Raw genomic sequence first — 12,808 nt, 5'->3', positions numbered from 1 at the left:
TAAGATCATGACCTGAGCTGAAGCAGACGCTCAACCAACTGAGCCATGGAGGCACCTCTGAAAACAGTTTCTTAAGAATACCTTTTTAGGATGAAGGATAAAAAACTCTATTTTACATGTCAGTATTTTGCCATCTTTATGAGACTCAGAGACTTCATGGGAATGAAATGTGCATATCCAATAGCTTATTATGACTAATTAGGCTTGTTTACATGCAAGACATGGTGTAAAATTATACCTTAATCCACACAGAACAATGCTACCAATGTTTACATATGAACATTAACAGTGTTAGCAATGTGAGCTAGCACATTGCAGAAAAATAGTTATCTACTTTATTTAACCATCTACTGAACAGTAAGATCCATGATTCTGGGGTTAATACTTTTTATGTTGTGTTTGACCACTTCCCAAAATGGTCTACTTACACTGACTCAGACCTGATTCAGATCTCACATAATTTCAGGAACTTGAAAGTCATCTAGTCACGTAGAAGGTGTTTTTAAATATTTTAATGCACCACGCAGTACTGTTAAAACTGTGACAATTGAAAATATTTTACAAAGGTGAAGTCCAGATCAGCATTGCCCAATAGAAATATATGAAATCATATTATGCAGTAATCTAAAATTCTAGAATTCCATTTTTTCTGAAAGTAAAAACAAGCAGTTGAAGTCAATTTTAATTTTCAGTTTACTTAACTTGATATACAAAATTTTCTCATTTCAACATGTTAAGATATAAAAATCCTAATGAACTATTTCATGGTATTTCTTTGGTACAGATCATTAAAATCATTAATATACTTAATACTTACAGCACTTCTCAAATCAAACTACCCACATTTGAAATGCTTAGTACCCACATATGGCTAGTGGCTACAGTATTGGACATCACAGGTCCAGAATATATATATGTTTAAATCTGACCTAATTTCCAATCTCCATGGCCCCCACTTTAAAAAAAAAATTACTCATTTTGAAAAACCAAAAGAATGAGTGGGGAAGAGGCAGAGATAGAGGGAGAAAGAGAAGACCAAGCAGGCTCAGTGCTATCAGTGCAGAGCGCAATGCAGGGCTCCAACTCATGAACAGTGAGATCACAACCTGAGTCGAAGTGAAGAGTTGGATGCTTAACTGAGCCACCCAGGCTCAAAAAAGAAACCATTAGCACAGAGGTGGCAAAAAGAGCACTGAACTATGAGTCACAAGATTTAGTTCAACCACTGCTCTAAGACTTACTGTGTAATATTGGACTCCTCGTAAATTCTCTTAGAGATTCATGTTTGAATCTGTAAAAGACAATTAATAATTTTTTGTGCAAATTAAATAAGACAATAAGTGTAAACACATTCTGTGCTTCACAAGGTCTATATAAATGTATTTGTAAAATTTCTACTTTAGATGCTGTCATCTCACAGATTAATTCACAGATTAGACTCTGGGTTTCTTGGATGAGGGGGCAACACACAGCCATGTCCAAGATGCATCCCCATGGCCTCTATTCCTGTGGTTCAGTGGACTGCAAACATTGGAACCTGTAGAACTCCTGTAGATAATCAGGAGTAGATGTTAGAATCTGTTTTAATACTTCTGCAATATGAACATTGTAACTGTGAAATTTTCTTACCTCCTATGAAGATACTTGGGGAATGCTTCTCCTTTTCCTATCCTTTTTACGTTAGGAATAAAGATGGGTTAATTATACCTCTTCATCCTTAAGTGTCTACACAACCACAGCAAAATGAAGAGCAGGTTTAAATGAATCTGTGACTTCTATTCTCAGTTTAAGTATTGTTGTCTGGGAAAATAAAGATCAGTAATTCCCAAGGGTTTCTTATCTCCTGGGGTTTAGCATATTTGTATATTTGTAAGAACTGTCCTTGTACTGGTCTATCATCCTCTTTTTACGTAAGTAAACTTAGCCAATTTAACATGGTCGTGTTTCTAGAGTAATGCAATTAATATAGCCCAACGTTGGGAATTATTTAGAACACAATGCTAAAGAAACAGAATGGATTGGATTTAAAAAATGTATTATTTTCTCACAGAAATTACTTTAAACTATATAAGTAGATTTCTAGTTTTATGTATATATTTTAAAGTTTATTTATTTATTTTGAGAGACAGAGAAAGAGAAAGAACGAGTTGGGAATGGTATAAGAGAGAGGGGGAGACAGAATCCACTCTTGAGGGGATTGAACTCGTGAACCATGAGATCATGACCTGACCTGAAATCAATTTGGCTGCTTAACCAGCCAAAATATATACTATCCCTTAGTTATATATTTTTAAATGACAAATGATGAAGCCTCTTAATTTTTTTAAATTAAAAATTTTAGGGGCACATGGGTGGCTCAGTCAGTTGCGTGTCTGACTTTGGGTGGCTCAAGTCATGATCTTGCAGTTCATGAGTTGGAGCCCTGCATTGGGCTCTGTGCTGACAGCTCAGAGCCTAGAACCTGCTTCGGATTCTGTGTCTCCTTCTCTCTCTCTGCCCCTTCCCCACTCATGCTCGGTCTCTCTGTCTCTTTCTCTCTCAAAAATAAATAAAAACAGTAAAAAAATTTTTTAACTTAAAAATTCCCATTAACATATGGTATAATATTAGTTTCAGCTGTACTCTATAGCAATTCAACATTTCCATACAATGCCTGGTGTTCATCACATGATGAAATCTTTTAAATTTGTTTATTAAGTATATTTAAGCCCTCTATCATAGATTAGGCATACTGAACGAGGATTTAACCTGAATCCTTTCAGAACTCTGCAATCTAGTGAGGCAGAATATAATGTTCAACACATGACTAGCCCGACAAATGATTGTATGAATGGAACATTACGTACAGTGCTCTAAGTACTAAGCAGTAGGTAGTGTTTGAGCTCAGAGGGGGAGAAGAGCCCTCCTGTCTATAGTGATAAAGACAATCCTTATGGAAGATAGTTTTAAAAACATTTTTTTACTGTGTATTCATTTTTGAGAGACAAAAAGAGACAGAACATGAGTGGAGAAGGGGCAGAAAGAGAAGGAGACACAGAATCTGAAGCAGTCAGCACAGAGCTTGACGTGGGGCTCAAACCCATGAATCGTGAGAACATGACCTGAGCTGAAATGAGACACTTAACTGACTCAGCCACCCAGGTGCCCCTGGGATGGTAGATTTTAGATCATGCCTTCAAAATTAGGGAAAATTTGCTCAAACTGAGTGAATACAAAAGGATATTCAAAGAGTAGAAAGATCCTAAGCAAAACAAACAAAGAAAAAAACAACCAAGCAGAAAGTGGAAGGAAGATGTGAAGAACCTTGGAATAAAGGCAGCAGAGTCAGTCTTTCTACTTTCTGATTACGGGCAAATCTTGAGGGGTGGCTCTGGACCATCCTGGCAGTCCCTGGCAGTGGTTTCCCAGGACCTCGAGCACATTGTGTCTGGTGATCTTCAGATGAGCCCCTAGTGGCACCTTTAACTGACAAGTGTATTTGAGAACTCCTCATTTTCAGAACAGACTATAGGACTCAGGTCTGGCTTTGGCAGAAACTATGACATTTTCAGTGACGTCACAATTAGTATCTAATACATTAAAACATGCTAAATTTTTAGAGGTGGTGAAAAGGTGAATAAAACATAGTACTTACTGTGAAACAATTCTTTTCTTGGGTAAAATCGCTTTTGGTACCAGTCATATTTCCCTAGTTATCTTTCTTTCTTTCTTTTTTAATTTTAAAGTTTATTTGTTTTTGAGAGAGAGAAAACAGGGAAGGAGCAGAGAGAGCGGGAGTGAGAGAATCCTAGGCAAGCTCTGCATTGTCAGCATGGAACCCAATGAGGGGCTCGAATCCACAAACGGTGAGATCATGACCCAAGCCAAAACCAAGAGCCAGACACTTAACTGACTGAACAACTCAGGCCCTCACCTCCCAGCTATTTTCCTTCTGTGCCGACCACAAGAGTACTTCCTCCACCACACATACGCATGGGCAGGCTTCCTTACTGTTTGGGAACTTGTTGAAAGAAGGATAATTTCTCATCTATTACTGTGTTCCTAGAACTAGCACAATGCCTGGTACACAGTTGAATTTGTTCTTTTCACCATCTTATCCCCACGAGGCATCTAATTCAATCACAATACTTTGTTTTTGGGTGCCTGGGTGGCTCCATCGGTTGAGCATTTAACTCTTGGTTGCAGCCTCACTGTTGGCTCTCTTGTTCTCTCTCTGCCACTCACCCACTCACTCTCTCTCTCCCTCCCTCTCTCTCAAAACAAATGAATAAACTTAAAAAAAAATACCCTTTACTTTCTCCTATCTAGAAAATCCTGATCTGAGAAACATGAAAATAGACTTACTAACTTGCAAAATGAGATCAACTTTTTCATCCAGCTAAATTGAGATGTAGTTGACAAATAAAAAATGGCATATGTTTAAGGTGTATAATGTGATGATCTGATAAATACACACACACACACACACACACACACACACACACACATTGTAATCGGTTTCCACAATCAAGCTAATTAGCACATCCATAACCTCATATACTCACAATTTTAAGAAGCTTCCATTTATAAGATGAATACATTTTGGGGATCTAATATACATCCTGGTGACTCTAGTTCAGAATATCATATTGTAGACTCAAAATTTGCAATGAGATCGACTCTTCGCCAAAAAAAAAATGTCATGAGAGATAAAGTTTATGGTATTAGAAAAACAGATTCTTATTAATATTCTTGCTTATTCTTAAAATCAAATATTACAGATAATTATTTATTTTATTTATAGTTTGTTCTAGAGATATTATTTCATATTAAACACAACCCTTGAAGTGTAGTAAAGATGCCCACTGACAGCCCATGAATCATACATATTGTAAATAATGTTTAGTAAAATAAATCTCAGTTCATCCTATTATGGTGTGTGTGTGTGTGTGTGTGTGTGTGTGTGTGTGTGTGTGTGTGTGACTGCCTCACCATGAAAGTAGTTTATTTTGGAACAGAAAGTTATTTATAGGGTGCTTGGCTGGCTCAGTCAGTAGAGCCTATGATTCCTGACCTCAAGATTGTAAGTTTGAGTCTGATGTTGGGTGTAGAGATTACTTAAATAATAAAATATGTTTTTAAAAAGCTATTTATAATTTGTCATGTAAATATGCGGGGGGTGTCTGATCGTAAAATGCAATATGATCCAAAGGCAAAGAGAAATGTTCAGATTATCTGGTATTCTTCATTGTAATGTGGATAAGTCAAAGTAGACTCAATGAAAGCAATGTCTTAATCATTATAGCAGAAGTTCCTTTCAGTATGGAATGTAACTGTGTTCTACTTTATCACTGTTGAATTGAAGGTGAACTAGGACCCTACATATAACTGTTAACGTGTTGTTTGACTTAGAGTAATCATTCTTGATAGATAACCCTTTCTCTGATGAGCCCAGTAAGTCATTGATCCTCATTCCCATACACTTAATTACATGATTTATTTTTCACCACTGGCATGGTAGAATCAACTGAAAAAATGTTAGGGTATATGTTGCCCTAGGAGAGCATTCTCTTTAATTCTTAGGCAAAGGATATAGGATTTGAGGTATTGGATCAGGTGAAATAACTGATGTGAAAACCAACTTAGATACTACATTGGGAATAAAATAATAGAAGATGTATCTGACTTTACACCCAGTTACTCACCCATGCCTCCTTTGGGGAAGTTTCTATAATGAAATCAAACATGGAGATCAAGAATTCACACAGGTAGAAATATAATGACAGAGAATAATTTGGAGGAAGTTCTCTTCTTTGTTTTCTCACTTGTACACTCAAACACAAAGATTCAGGATGTTGTCACTAGGCAGAGAAATGAGAAAATTATTAAGTCAGGTGAGCTAGTATAAAGCCAGGATGCTAGAGGTGGTTTTGCAATTTTTTTTGTTTTTGTCTTTGCTTTTGTTGTTGAGTATGGTTTTTTGGTTTGATTTTTGTTTTGATTTTTAACCTCTTTAAAACCCAGAGCCTTCTGAGGCTTTTTGTTAGCGCCCTAAGGTTTGCACCGAACTGTAGGATCCACACACAGCCTCACACTCTCATTGTCACTGTCATAGTACTACAAACATCCCCCTCGGGAAAGTCTCTGCCCTAGCACTACCCAAGAGTGTGGGGCAGCCTCCACCAGGCATTGCTAGCTACTTTAGCTCTAACAGAGTAGAGGTCCACCACTGAAGGTCAGTGAAGTGGAGACATGTTTTTACATTTGGCCAGCATGTTGTTTTTGCTAGTGTTGGCCTGAGAAATGCTACTGGTGCAGCCACATCTCACAGAGATTTTCACTAAAATTAGATTTTTGTTTTTTGTTCCCTCTAATACCATGAAAAGGCAAAGAGAGACGGTGCAGAGTCAAATCTCAATGGTAACTCCATACTGCTCTCAGATCTTATTCCTCTCTGAGGGTGGGTATCGTTCATTTTACTGGGTCAGACTCATCAGATCAAGCTTCTACTTTCTCATTTAAATTCTTCAAGAATTGTTGGCCTTGATGTAGAAGGAAACTTTAAGATGGCTGCCATTATATCATCTGATATGTCCTGATATTTCTGTACTACCACTGCCCACAGACACACTCACACACACACACAGAGAGAGAGAGAGAGAGAGAGAGAGAGAGAGAGACGATAAGGGAAAAGGACTTGATATTTGTTGAGTACTGATCCAGACATTTGGCAAACATTATCCCAGTTGCTAGCAGTAACTACTCACTGAGGTAAACATGGGACTCCATTTTACCTTTGAGACTACCCAAGCTCAGAGTGATTGCAAAATTTGCTCAAGGCCATGGAGCTGCCCAGTGGCAGATCCACAAAGAAGCAAATCGGCAAAGCCTCAGACCAGAGCCCATGCCTTGCTGCCCCAAGAGGGGAGCGAGCAAGAAGATGGCTGCTTCTGTTTGGAGGAAGAGAAAGAGAGTGTTTAGTGTCTCCTAGGGGAATTAGCTCACATCACTAAATTTGAAAAGCAAACTGATTTGGATCAAATATTTTCCCCAATAATAAAGCTGATGAACTTGACTAGAGAAGTATGTGCTAAATCTTTTTCTTGCTGACCTCTCCAAAAAGTGCACCAGACTCATAACTCACATACATATTCAGATGATTCATGAAAAGAAGTCTCAGAAGTAAAGCCCTCCTTGTTTTAGGATTTTTGGACTATTGGATTTCTTGTACTCCATCTTAAAGACTCTAGGCACTGTAAAAGGGGCCAAGAGAATAAGGAACACATTCAAAGACCAAGCATCACAACATTCCCAGGTGGTCAGTGGTATGACTGCAAGAGATTCTTAAATGTTAGTGTGCTGAAAAATCTCTCAGGGCATCTGGAAAAAGTCGGTCTCCTCCCCCCACATCCCCTACTCAGAAAAGTTCCGATTCCATAAATATGGGGTTGGAAAAAACAATCTTCAACTTCCATAAGCATTCCAGAGAGGTACAGAACCAAGAAATCTTGGTCTGGAGTGTGGCAACATGTCATCACCCAATTTTGTCCTTCAGGGAATTCTTCCTGCAATTCCAGGCCCAACCACAGGAGGATATCCTGATGAAGAAGCGAATAGGGCAACCAAGTGGCAGGAAAAATCATCCGAGTGGAAGTTTAGACAGAGACCACCCATATATGCTGTGTAGATACTGTCTGCCCATAAATGCCACAGTCATGGCCATTACCAAAGCCAGCAGGTGAAAGGGGAAATTCCACTTTTATGAATGTGCCCCAGGGTTTCATGTTGGTTCTTTATGTCATTCCCTTTGGAAAGACATCAGGAATAGCTGTTTCAGCACAGGGAATATAATAAGGTATTACCTTGAGTACATGTTTCTCGGGCAGGAATGAGACAAGCCAGGTCTCAGGCTGTGAGGTCTCTTAGCATTTGGTCTCTCAATCCCAAACTGGAGTATTTCTGGGGGAGCACATGGAGGTAGCCATCTTTCCCTTTAAAGTGAAGGAAAACACTTTATCCAGGTGAGAGTTCCCGAACAGCACAGGTAACAAATTGCCCACTAATTCCCAGCCCTGGGAGACAGAGGCTTACAATGCTCTCGTTCTTGAAATGGATGTTGAGATCATGCAGATATCTAATCAAGCTAATAAGTGACAGAGACACTCATTTAGGTGAATGTCGTGTCCCGCCCCGGCCAGCAGGGCGAAAAATCCTTGTGGGTTCTTTATCCTGAGGGAGGGAGAGAAAGCAGGGCAGAAGGGAGACGCAGAGAGTGAAGACAGCACACGGAATCCGATCAAGCCTCCTCTTTATTGAGAAAACACCCTATCTTATAAAGGTTTCAAGGCGGGAAAACAAGGCAGCTGACCTAGGTCAGTTGCTAGGAAACAGGGTTAAGGGATTAAGGCTGGAGTAAAAGAGGAACCAAACTAAAGTGTTTTAGCACAGCGCCTGAGGGGCTGATACTACCCTGCCTGTGGGCGATTGATCTTTGATCTTCTGGCTTCTCCTGACAGGTAGTGGTGCTCCCCTGCCTATTTTTGCAACTCCCCTCAGGGAGTGACATATCCGGCTAGCAAATGGCCAAGCAGCTGAATCTTTGCCGCTTCCCACAGGTGAATAGTTATTCCATTTTTCCTTCATGGTCTCTGGAGTTCATTTTGTTTAGGAAACGCTTTAATTGCCCCAGATGGGACTATATTCAATTATTTACGAGTGAATCTTGTAATTGTGAATGCTACAGTATTACACTTTCCTTGATACCTTCAAGTGAGAGAGCATTGGTGTGTATGTACACAGTCTCCAGTGGATTCCGATGTTTAAAACTATAACTGGACCTGCCATGGTTATGTTTTAAGACTGACATGATTCATGATTTGTGCTTTACAGTTCTTTTGTGGATCCTAGTAAATGGCTAAATGTGTGCATGGAGTGGATATTCAGAAAGAAAGAGAGAACATACACAGGCTTCTCATTTTGAAGATATTTTGAGACCCATTTCTGCTTATTTACTAGCTATTGTGTGGCCTTTGGACAATTTATCTCCTCTAAGTAAAGTTTCTTGTTTAAAAAATTTTTTTAACATTTATTTATTTTTGAGAGGGAGATAGAGTGCAAGTGGGGGAGGGGCAGAGAGAGAGCGAGACACAGACTCAGAAACAGGCTCCAGGCTCTAATCTGTCAGCACAGAGCCGTACCCCGGGGCCCGGGGGGTGGGGGGCAGGGCTCGAACCCACGAGCAGTGAGATCGTGACCTGAGCTGAAGTCGGACGCTCAACCAATTGAGCCACCCAGGCACCCCAAGTTCTTGTTGATAAGATAGACATAATTCTAACATGTTCTAACTGAACGTTAATGTTTTTTTGAAGGTCAAATAAGAAATACCCACAGAAGTGTTTTATAAAATATAAAGAGCTTATACTAATGTGTCTATCGAGGACTTTGGGAGGAAGAAGGGGAACAGTAAAGACGCAGCGAGGGAGTCAATGATGTGACCCCCTAATTCCTCTGATTCCACAGATTTTTCAGAATGGGTGCCTGTACAATTCATGGAAACAAAGTTTTACCAAAAAAAAAAAGAAACTATTACATGAGAATGTTATACTTTTGTATATCAACCCAATGGACTGTTGTGTGCTTATTTAAATTATTTTAGAGAGTTTCTAACTGCTCATGCTATTAGCTGCATATCATACCTTTTGATGCACCATGTAGAACCATGAACAGGTGTCATATAACCAGAAACTGGAGGGTGACAAGCAAAAGGAAATTAGCTGTTGTGGTAGTATGGCAGGATTTGTGGCTTTTTTCCTAAATATTCTGTCATGTGGTGTTCTCTTTTCTTCTTATTTGATTTTGATTTTTTTTTCTTAAAATTTTTTTTTAACATTTATTTTTGAGATTCAGAGCATGAGCAGAAAAGGAGCAGAGAGAGAGGGAGACACAGAGTCCGAAGCAGGCTCCAGGTCTGAGCTGTTAGCACACAGCAAGACATGGGACTCGAACTCACAAACCTTGAGATCATGACCTGAGCTGAAGTCAGATGCTTAACCAACTGAGCCTTCCAGGTGCCCCTTTTCTTTTCTTTTTATTTGATTCAAAATACTTTGTTTCTCACCATTTAGATCTCTCTTTGCCTTTTAAAAAACAGATAATTTCAATTTTTTTTCAGTTTCTAAGTCATCAGAGACTAAAAAGTTTCACGTTTCCAAGATCTCTGGCTTCAGCTTTTGCAGTTAGAAAGGCAGACGAGAATGAAACTTCACTGTAATACAGGTCCCTGGTTAGAGAAAATTATATCACTCTTGGGTCCTCTTCTACATTTCCTCTGCAGCAGCAACCTGGGAAAGAAAGTCCAGAGATTCTTAATCCTCAAAAGAACCAAATGACGGGACAAAAAGTCACAGCTCAGGGATTGGACTGGAGGAGAGAAGACAAAGTGGATGAAATAAAGAAAGCACGTTACTAATAACTGAAGGGAGAAAACATCTAACAGGTAAAACATGAAATACTCTGGTGACTGTGTAAATAGAAATCATATACCTGGGGGTAGAGATGAAGAACATAAATAGCTGAGCCCTCCTTTTCCAACACTTTTCTAATACTATAGGTCAGATCTTTGAGGTAGTGCCTCCATTATTCACATGTCCCCTCCTAGTGCATTTTGGTCTGGGAAAGGTGAATGTTAGGATATTTGGTCAATGTCAGGGAGGCAGAAATTCATCTCCCCAACAAATGTTGTGTAAGGTGTGACAGATACTGTTTCAGACACTGAGGATACAATTATTCACAAAAAATATGCCTTCTAGGAGCATATGGTCTAGGAAAAACATACATACATACAAGATATTTTAGCATTTTGTAAAAAATAATTCTGAAAGTATGCATAGGGTGAGGCAGAAGTACAGAAAGGAGATGCTTATTGTTATGTATAATATGTATTGGAAGGTTTGTTCCTATCAAAAGATGAGACTTGGGGCACTTGGGTGGCTCAGTCGGTTGAGCATCCAACTGGACTTTGGCTCAGGTCATGATCAGGTCATGATTTTGGCTTAGGTCATGGGATGGAGCCCTGTGTCAGGCTCTGTGCTGAGCGTGGAAATTGTTTAAGATTTTCCCTCTCTTCCTTTACCCTTTCCCCCACTTGCAGGATCTCTCTCTAAAATTAAAAAAAAAAAAACATCCTGAAAGTGAATGATGGAATGAATCATTAGATTCCTTTCCAATACCAAATCCACAAAGACAATGTCCAGTCATAGCAAGAAAGAAGGACTGACTTACTCTTTGGTTGGATCTCAGCCAAGCAAATCCCAAAACCTGAATGAAAATAAAGACATCTCATTTCCCTTTTCTATAGAGATTTGATACCTACACAGATGTTTAATATCCCACACATTAAAGTTGCCGTGTGAGACAGCGAACGAGATCAATACTTGCCTACTAACCTAAACACCAGTTAGTGGCAGAATGGCTAATAGAACGCAGGTCTATTTTTCCTGCTCTATAGACCCTTCGCATTGAGTCACACAGGTTGTTAAAGAGTGTCCTCTTGGGGCGCCTGGGTGGCTCATTCAGTTAAGTGTCTGACTTTGGCTCATGTCATGATCCCGCAGTTTGTGGGTTCAGGGCCCGCATTGGGCTCTGTGCTGACAGCTCGGAGCCTGGAGCCTGCTTCAGGTCTGTGTCTCCTTCTCTCTCTGCCCCTCCCTTGTTCGCACTCTGTCTCTCTGTGTCTCAAAAATAAATAAACATTAAAAATTAACAAAAAAAGAGTCTCCTCTTCAATTCTTCTCCATAATTTACATATTGCAAATAACTAATTCCATAGTGATACAATGAGAAACCTGGTAGATTTTCTAAAGTTTTATCGGAAGAGAACAAAGGAAGGATATGCATGGGAATGTTTTACATTCTTCATACCTATTCATAGATCTATTTTAGAGGATGTTCTGTTCTCAAAGGCCCTCAAATTGCTCTGAGGATTCAGAAATTGTGTAAGTAATACAGGTTGTAAGAAATCACCTTGGCTCCATAATTCTTCATTTTGAGACTGTTTCCTACTATACTGTTCAACATTCCTGTACTGTCTTCAATTTCTTGATGACAAATGAGGCTGAGCACCTTAACAATATGTTCATCAACCATTTGGATCTTCTTTTGTGACATGCCTGGTTCATGCGTTTTACACATTTTTCTCCTGGAAAAATTTTTCGTTCTCTTATTGATAGCAGTTCCTGTATATCCTGGATACCAGTCTAATGTCAGAGATGTGTATTTCAAATGTATTCCTTTATCCAGCTATGGGCTTTCTCTTTGACATCAGTACAACTAGGGCTCTCTACTGCAACAATGGAGGGAATACTTTTGGAGGTCATGAAGGGAAACTCCTCACAGTCCACAAATGCAGGAGCAGAATTCTGTTGGGCTCTTGTCAGAAGGAAATAACAAGGTAGCAGTCTAATGGAAAGTGAAATGTATTACAAGGATGGTGGAAAAAAAGCTTTATCACTCAGATTTGAGTACTTAGATCCCGCTGAGCAGAAACTGAAAGGGCTCTCCATAGGCCAAAAGGAAAGACTGTGTCAAATGAGGCAAAATTATGAATCTAGGTCTCTGTCACATGAAGTGGATTATATGCTCAATTTTGCAAATATTTGCCTTCTCCTTTCTCCTCACCAGTTCTGAGAAGTGTGGGTTTAGGTCTAGACTATGTTGCATAGGTTCCAGTGGACCTGGGGTCATCCAGTGGATGTAATTTTATATGAGTGCTTTGAGTTTGGTCATACTTTCCTTTATTTTTTTTCCATAATATTTTATTGTCAAATTGTTT

The sequence above is a fragment of the Suricata suricatta genome, chromosome 11, assembly GCF_006229205.1.
Source record: "Suricata suricatta isolate VVHF042 chromosome 11, meerkat_22Aug2017_6uvM2_HiC, whole genome shotgun sequence".
Taxonomy (NCBI): domain Eukaryota; kingdom Metazoa; phylum Chordata; class Mammalia; order Carnivora; family Herpestidae; genus Suricata; species Suricata suricatta.
The sequence above is the reverse complement of the archived record's forward strand: the minus strand, read 5'-3'. Positions refer to the sequence as shown.